The sequence below is a fragment of the Lycium barbarum genome, chromosome 11 (assembly GCF_019175385.1).
Source record: "Lycium barbarum isolate Lr01 chromosome 11, ASM1917538v2, whole genome shotgun sequence".
In the NCBI taxonomy this organism is placed as follows: Eukaryota; Viridiplantae; Streptophyta; class Magnoliopsida; order Solanales; family Solanaceae; genus Lycium; species Lycium barbarum.
In genome coordinates, this window is record NC_083347.1 from 41,218,740 (window position 1) to 41,227,347 (window position 8,608).

Sequence of the window (8,608 nt, forward strand, 5' to 3'; positions counted from 1 at the left end):
AAGCAAGTACCTAAAGGTTCCGGGATCAAGCGAATCGAAGAAAATAAGTTTGTCGAAACTTTGGGAAAACTTGGCAGAATTTTGGACAGGATTTTTGGTCCAACTTGAGGGAGGTATATCTCTTAGCATATGAAAATTTATGGAATGCATAACCTATATAAATTCAAGTTAAGAGAGTCTTCTTTCCAATGCAACTGACAGATTGCAAATCTGAGATACGAGGCCAAAGTTACGATCCGTATAATATTATACGATCAAGTTATACGAACCGTATAATGTTATACGACCAAGTTATACAAACCGTATAATACAAAGTCAGTGGAAATTTCTAGAATTTAAGTATGATTACCCCTTTTCATTTTAATCGTTTTATACATAACCCCAAGTCCTAGAAAACCTCTAGAGACCTCTCCAAACACATTCAAACATATTTATAAGCCTAAATCAAAGATCAAGGTGAAGATTAAAGTGTTTAGGGTTTCCAAGTGAGCTTTACACTTGTCTCTTCTTCTTGAAGGTGCTTGGGTGAGCGTTTGTAAGGTGGAATAACCTTGGAATTGAAGTGTTCTTGAATTTTGAGGTAAGATTTCATCTTAGTTTCATGTTTATGAGTTTATTTGGTAGTTATGTCAAGATTTGAAGAAAAGAAATTGGAGGAAAAGTTTAAATATGAAATTGATGATATTTTGAGTTGTGAATTAACTTGAGCTATAATTATTAGCATGTTTTTAGCATAATCTTGTTATGAGGGATAATAATGATGTTAAAAAAGTGTCGTATACAAGTGTATAAGGAGTTGTGTTGAAGTTATTGTTATGGAAAGAAGTTTTGGGATTGAATTGAGTTTAGTTTGAATGAAATCTTTTGATTATGGTATTGTTGATGTTGTTATTGTCGTTTGGAAGTTGTTTGGGAATCTGGTGGAAGTAGATAAAACAGGGGAAGTGCTGCCCAAATTTCGCTAGCTCACTAACTACTCTAGTTTGAACTTATGAGTGTTTTCAAGACTTAACTTTAGTATGAATCCTCTTGAATGTAGATTTGCGAGCTTGGGAGGAAAACCATTAAGTAGTTAAGGAGACGAAAAGGTATGTTAAGGCTAACCCTTTATTTCTTATGGCATGATCACTTCGATATGAACATATATACAATGTCCTCCATGATGACACCATTTCTAGAAATACTAAAGCTTATAGTCTTGATGTTCTTATGATATTATTGAACTTTGTTTCATGATTATTGATCTTGTTCATTGTTGTTGATCTCATCTTATGGAAATTGCTCTTTCAAGGTGAGATATGATAATGATGATAGTTCCATAATGAAAATCGAAGGTTTACCGACCTTACGTCACTCCGATGGAGTTATAGCTTTTATTTGGGCTCTCATGCATGCTTTATATATATGTAGCTATTTTCTCACACCGAACCGCACTATAGATGCACTGTTTTCTCACACCGAGGTATGACACGTAGATATGCACACTGCTGCAATAGGTATGTTATGATGTTACCCCGGACGCGGGATGCCCCAAACGCGGGATGATGATGATATGATGATAACACCGAGCTTGTATGGCCTGGAACGGTATTATATATGTATGTATGAAAATATTTTTTTAAAAGCTAAGCATGCATGATATTCGCCTTAAGAGGCATTCAGAGGTACAAATTGATCTCTTTATCTTATGTTATCTTCATCCTTCCATCCTTTTGTTACTCATGCCTTACATACTCGGTACATTATTCGTACTGAAGTCCTTTTTTATTGCGAACGCTGCGTTCATGCCCACAGGTAGACGGACCAGACCCCTAGGCTGCTTCATCAGTGATTGTGCAGGAGTGCTCCGCTTGTTCCGGAGCTACAGTTCAACTAGTATTATTCTTTTGTGTATATATGGGCATGACGGGGTCCCGTCCCATCCTCATGATGTTATTCACTCTATATAGAGTCTCGTAGATAGAATGTATATAGTTAAATGTTCTATAACCTCATAGGTTCATATTTTGTACATCATTTTGGCAGCCTTGTCGGCTTTTATATATGGGCATAATTGATGGTGATCATATAGATGTGCATTTATCTCTTGGACTCATGCCCTTATAGATTATGATATTTATGAGTTATCTTTATGGTCCACCTAGATATCATTATGAGATGTATGTCAACAGGTGCTCGGTAGGTTAGCTCTGGGTGCCCGTCATGGCTCTCCGGTTGGGTCGTGACAAAGGATTTTTGCAAGGGTACTTCGGTGAAGCTATATGAGAACGTTATTATAATTGTGTGTATACAGTAATTAAGGATTGTCCTACGGATTGTGGACCAATTCAGTGGTGGTTTGGGGTATTGCATATCATAAAATGTTTTTGGCAAAAATTCTATCATCGGAAGATGAAAAGAGTTGAATTTTCCTTGGAAAAGGTATATAAGGTTTTGAAGTCATTTCATTTTTGGACCAAAACACACTTAAGATTTCTCTTAAGTAGAGTTCAACTTTAATTTGGTCTAAATGCTATGTCCTTTTTGTCCTTATAAGTTTTTTGAGAAAAGACTCCAAACATGTCCTTTTTGTAAAGAAATGTCATGAAATTCATACAAGATCCTTTTCACTTATATTGAAGGTCAACCATACTCCTTATTGAATCCCTTTCTCTAACTTAATTTAAAGTAAAACTCCTTTTGTCTAATTAGCTTTATGTAGGCCAAGGCCCAAAAACTGTTTTTGAAAACAACTTGAGTCATTTTTTCCTATACAGGGTTCAACTAGGTTCTAAAGGGTTCCAATAACACAATTAGCGTATTTTTATAAACATGTTCGTACAAAATAAATGTAAACATATAATAAAGGGAAGAGAAAAAAAGTTTAGCTTCTTGGGCTTGGGCCCAAATCATTCAACGAGCTATTCTCTTTGTTTGTAGGTCTTCTATGCTCTTTTTTGTTCTTCGTCCAAAGTGTAGGGCTTTCGATTCTACTTTGCTTCTTCTTTTGTAAAACCCTGTCCCGCGGATCCATATTATTTAGATGTACCTCGCAAGATGAACAAAAGAAAATAATTAGTCAAAACTATACACCACCATATGGTATGACGTTTATAAACATAACAATAATATTCTTCGGACTTGTATCAAAACTTTGAGAGTTTTGATTACAAAGGCTCTGACTCAAATTTTTGAATTTGGCAAAAGAAATCTGAAACATGTCTTGGCTGCAAACTAGTGGCCATTCTAGTTGCCTTGCCAAATGCATGTTGGTTTCTACCTTGTGATTTTATTATGAGGTCATCATCGCCTTTAACCAAAATGCCTTAACCGAGGGACAACCTTACCGGAAAGGGAATGGCCTCAAATTAAATGTTCTCATCGGCTCAAGTGTAGTAGCATGTTCGAATCAGTGATATTTGACCAAGTGTAGTAATCTGTTCTTTCAAAGAGAAACAACAGCTCATCAGTGACATATTGCAGCAACAGTATCAATAAAAAGCAGTCGCAACAAGCAACAATATAGGACTGTGTTTCAACATGCTGCAAGGTTCCCAAAATGCAGTAACTGTTTTACTCAAAACACAACAACAATTGTCTCTAAGAGCTCAGAATGTAGCAACTCTTTTGCAACGTGACAGCAAATCGAACATTAGCAAAATACAACAACCATTTTCAGCACAACAGCAGCTCAAATGATCTCAAGGCTGCCCAAAGTTAGTTTAGGATGGCAACAACAAATCTGGTCGTAGTAATTTCTCAAATGCATCCACTGTTTTGCATTAAAAATGTAGCCGCAAACTCGCTAAAGTGTCTTAAATGTAGCAGATGTTTGCTTCAAGGGGGCAATAATAGCTTGGCTAAGAATAATGCAGCATCTGTTTCTTTTTTCGGAATGAGACAATAACAAGGTCTCATAATGCAGCAACCATTCTCCCCAAGTGAGGCATCTCAATGAAGCTATGATTGTCCAAAGATCAATATCTCACAGCAGTAGCCTCAAAGTGTAACACAAACTCCAAAACTTAGGCACGACCCTCGATATGTACATGATCATTGGATATTGGAGTTTGGCACTCTCCAAGTCATGCAAAGAAGTGAGGGGTGAAGAATGATTATTCCTAAACACCAAGAGTTCTAACAAGATAATATCAAATGGAATAAGGCACTCTTTTTCACATAATTATCATAGCGTGGTTCAAATTTAACAAATAGGTCAATATCACAAAGAGTCAAGTTCCAGAGCAATCGAAAACATCCCACAATATAACTGAAGTTTCCAGAAATCATAAACCAAAAGAAGATGAAGCTTAACTCCTAAAAATTGGAAATCTGGGAGCCTACTAATAAGGGAAAACTTGATAATTAACTTTGATGTAATTTCCATAAAAAGTGTGAATACTAAATCAATGTCGGCTACTTCCCAAAGGAAACGTAAGACTGATCATAAACATCCAAACAAAATAATGAACCAAATGCTCAGGCATCAAGGGAAGCTACCACCATCCCTTTTCCAATGTTGCACAAGTTTCAAAAGTTTTCTTGAACCTTAGGCAGGGCGAACTATTGGGGGACCTAAGCTGATCCCCTATATTCACCTTGCTAAGACATATTACCACTGGTTATGCCATTAATGTGATCTATTAGTGAAGAAAACTCATGTTCATGTTTGAGCAAATTTAATAACATTCCTCGAAGGCTAGAACAAAATATGTAATCACTCTATGATGTAATAAACAATGACAGCAATTCAAACAAAAAGAGGAGAAATGCAAAAACATTCATAAACCAATTTATCGGTATGTCATTCTCAAGTCATTTTTTAAAAGCATAACAATCCCAGCACATTGTTTGCATAAAGTTGTTCTCTTTTCTAGGCATACAGCAGGGCATGGGAATAGGTTTCAATTCTTAGATCTGAAACTATATGTTTTCAACGTACTCTCAAAACTTGTTTTCAAGATGATAATATGCTCTTTTCTTCCAAGATCAAAACAAAACTAAGATTAAGCATAGAGAAAACAACATTTCAGCAAGAAAAATTTCAATATCAAGCGGTCCATATCTTAATTAAAGCATCACTTTTCACCTAAAATGGGTCTAGCATCTCAGGGTTAAAAATTCTCATAAATTCACTATACACAAGGACTGGTTCCACTAATATTTTCAGGAGAACCTATCTCAGGGTTAAAAGTTCTCATAAATTCACTATACACAAGGACTGGTTCCACTAATCTTTTCAGGAGAACCTATATTGGTTCAACCTAACAGGACAAACAATATACTTAGGACAATACTGAAGCTTAACATTAGCTAACACACTTTAATACTCAGAAATTTGTCTTAGAAAAATAGAGAAGCAAAGAGAACATGTTATCCCACATTTAAAGCCTTCAGTTTGCCTCATTTTTGCCCTTCCTTCTCTATTTCTAACACATCTCTCTTTCTTCCTTTTTTTTTTCTACTACACGCATCACACATACAGGGCATTCGTCATTTATCGTTCTTTGTTTCGTTGATCAACCTTACTTTGGTTTTGCTTCCCTTCATATCAGTAATAACAACTTCTGTCATGTAACTGTTCGAGTAGATTCCTGGATAAACAACCTGAACTACAACACAAGATACAACTGCGGTCATACTATTGACCAATTTCCAGGCAAGGAGCTTTTGTGAACACATCGCTTTTAATATCTTTCCTCGAGGTCTCACCGTGGTCAATAAGGCTAGCTTATAGTTGCATGAAAGTTTTCTCCCACTATAATCATTAGGTAAAGCCTAACTTAATAATCTGATCCGGTGTCTCATATATCGGCTTATACATATACATCAAATTCATTTCATAACTTAATGTTCCCCAAAACTAAGAGAGCTAACTAAATTTTTCTAACATGCAACTTTTTCTAGAGTGCTTATCCCTCTAATTCTTCTTAGTGTATAAAACTTCTTTCAATCCCAAGCACTTCACCTTCTCCTTCTCATGTTCCTTATTCCATCCTAACCTATTCATCGTTCCCTCAGCATAATACGTACTTACTATGTTTATCCCGCATTTAACTACTAACTCCGTCCTTAATCACTCATTGCTAGGCGCTTTTCTTTCTTCTTGCAACAATCCTGCCTACAGTTCCCACAATTTCTTTCAAATTCCTGGAAGAATTCTGGCAGAGTTTCCTTTATAAACATAACAATCCCAAACTTGCACACAGCCCGGAAAACACATCCCATGCCTTAAAAGGCCACATGTGGAAACATATATAATATACAGCTCAGCAGCACAAGGCTGACTACTACAAAAGAATAAGTAATAAGGCTTGTCTCATAAGTTGTACCTGCACACTCTTTCTAGAATTCCATTGTACCCATTATGGCAATCAACTCTCTCTTCGTGGAAGTTTTCTTACTCATAACCATAATTCTGGCTATCACTGAGTCACTAACAGACATAGATATCTCAAATCGTTTGAGTTAGCTCGGGTTTCAGCCCAATACAATCCGCTACCTAAGGAGTGATATATGACAGCGTAGAACCTGAATCAACTAATACGCATACATCATAAGAGAGTATTGACAATATACCTGGAACCATATCAGGGGGAGACTCAAGATCCTGTCGCCCCACTAGTGCATAAGTGTGATGCTGGGGTCCACTCAGACTGGGCATTCCTGCTCGGTCTCTATCATAACCTACTAACATCTGTGGCCTTTGCATTGGAGGGCGTACCGATGATGAAAAGCTAGCTGCCACTCCCGTAGGCTGAACCTTATCTTTACCACTTAGTGATGGATAGTCACGCCTGAAATGGCCTGGCCGAGCTCAAGCATTACAAAACACTCAAACCCAAGCGGCACGGTCCAGAATGAACTTGCCACACCAAGTACACCGTGGTACATGTAATCTCATCTAGCCTAAATCATCCCTGTTATGGAAATTAGGAACTCTAAAACTCTGAACTGGCCCTATGCAAGCAGATCTATCAGCCCTGGGTCCAGGAAATTGTGGTGGTGCACTAGTTGTTGAACGAGCTGAGTGCCTAGAGAATTGCTGCCTCCGAGAACCTCTAGACTCACGATCAAACCTTGAAGACCTGACCCTCTTCCTCCAACCCCTGTAACCATGGCTCGCACCCTGCCGTTGAGCTTGCGCGGCTACCAACTGGGTCAGGAAAAGAATGGCCTATCTCATCTCCTGGCGCGAGGCATCTCGTGGGGGATCTGGGGGTGCTGGAGCTAAGGTTGAGACTCCTCTTTGATCCTTTAAAGTGGGAGAAGTATGGGAAAATCGAAATAGGGCCTTACTCTGGGGTTCGCTCTCCTCCATATCCATAGACGGCTCCCAATCAATCCCCTCTTCAACCACTATGTTGCCCTTCTGGGCTACTGTAGCTTTTCCTTTCATCAACTTTGCTGAAAACATAACGCACGGTTAAGAAAAAAAGGAATTCTTATATTATAGCTCTATCGCACGATCTATGAATAAGAAAGACGGACATCATTTCTAAATGTCCCGTAGCCTCCTGTTTATAAGTGTGGCGGGCTTCACACCTATAAACAAGACTCTACTGGACACGGCTCGTAGACACACCCAAGGACGGAACTGCTTTGATACCACTTTGTCACGACCCAACTAGAAGGCCATGACGGGTACCCGGAGCAGACTACTAAGCACCACTCGTCATGTTGTCTATCATACTCAGCCTGGACATACATCATTCTCAACACCAGACTCATCATGAAATAATCTCCAAATATCTCTCAAACATGGGTGCATACATAGGCCCATAAAGACTACAAAATGATATACAAAGTATAGGCTAAAGAAGTCTCATAACATCTATTACCCACACATAAGTATCTACGAGCCTCTAACAGGAATGCTGGAGTCATAAGAACGGGACAAGACCCTTCCATGGCCCAAATGTGTACACAAAGAATATACCAATAGGTTGCACCTCTGGAGTAGTGGGGTGCTCCTGTACAACTGCTGAGTAAGCTCCTAAGCATCTGCACCATCTCCCCGTCTACCTGTGGGCATGAACACAATGTCCATAAAAAAAAAAGAACGTCAGTACGAACAATGTACTGAGTATGTAAGGCATATATGGTAACATAATAAGGAAATATAGAAAGCATAAGAAAAGATAATTGTAACTGCTTGCCTCTTGAGGCGGAATAATGCATGCTCACTTTTACCTTTAAAACCAGAGTATAACACATATATACATATATGAGTAAGCTGTCTGTCTGTCAAATGTCATCACTAGCCCACGTCCAGGTATCTCACGTCCGGGATAGTCATCTCATGCCGCTCACTAGTGGTGCTGCCCGTGTCATATAGACACAATGTTATTATTATCCGTAAGCCACCCACTACACCCAGCGTAGTGGTGCTGCCCGGCCGTATAGGCGCGGTGTAATCATACATATACATTATATGAGGCATGCATGAGAGCTTAAGTAAAAGTTATAACTCTATCGGAGTGACGTAAGGTCAGGAACCTCCGATTACATTATGGAATAATCATCATTGCTACGTCTCACCTTGAAGGAACTAATCTCATGAGGTGAAAAAACAACAAGAAATAACCTCAATGAAATCATAAACATAGGATTATCAAGCTCGTGAAAG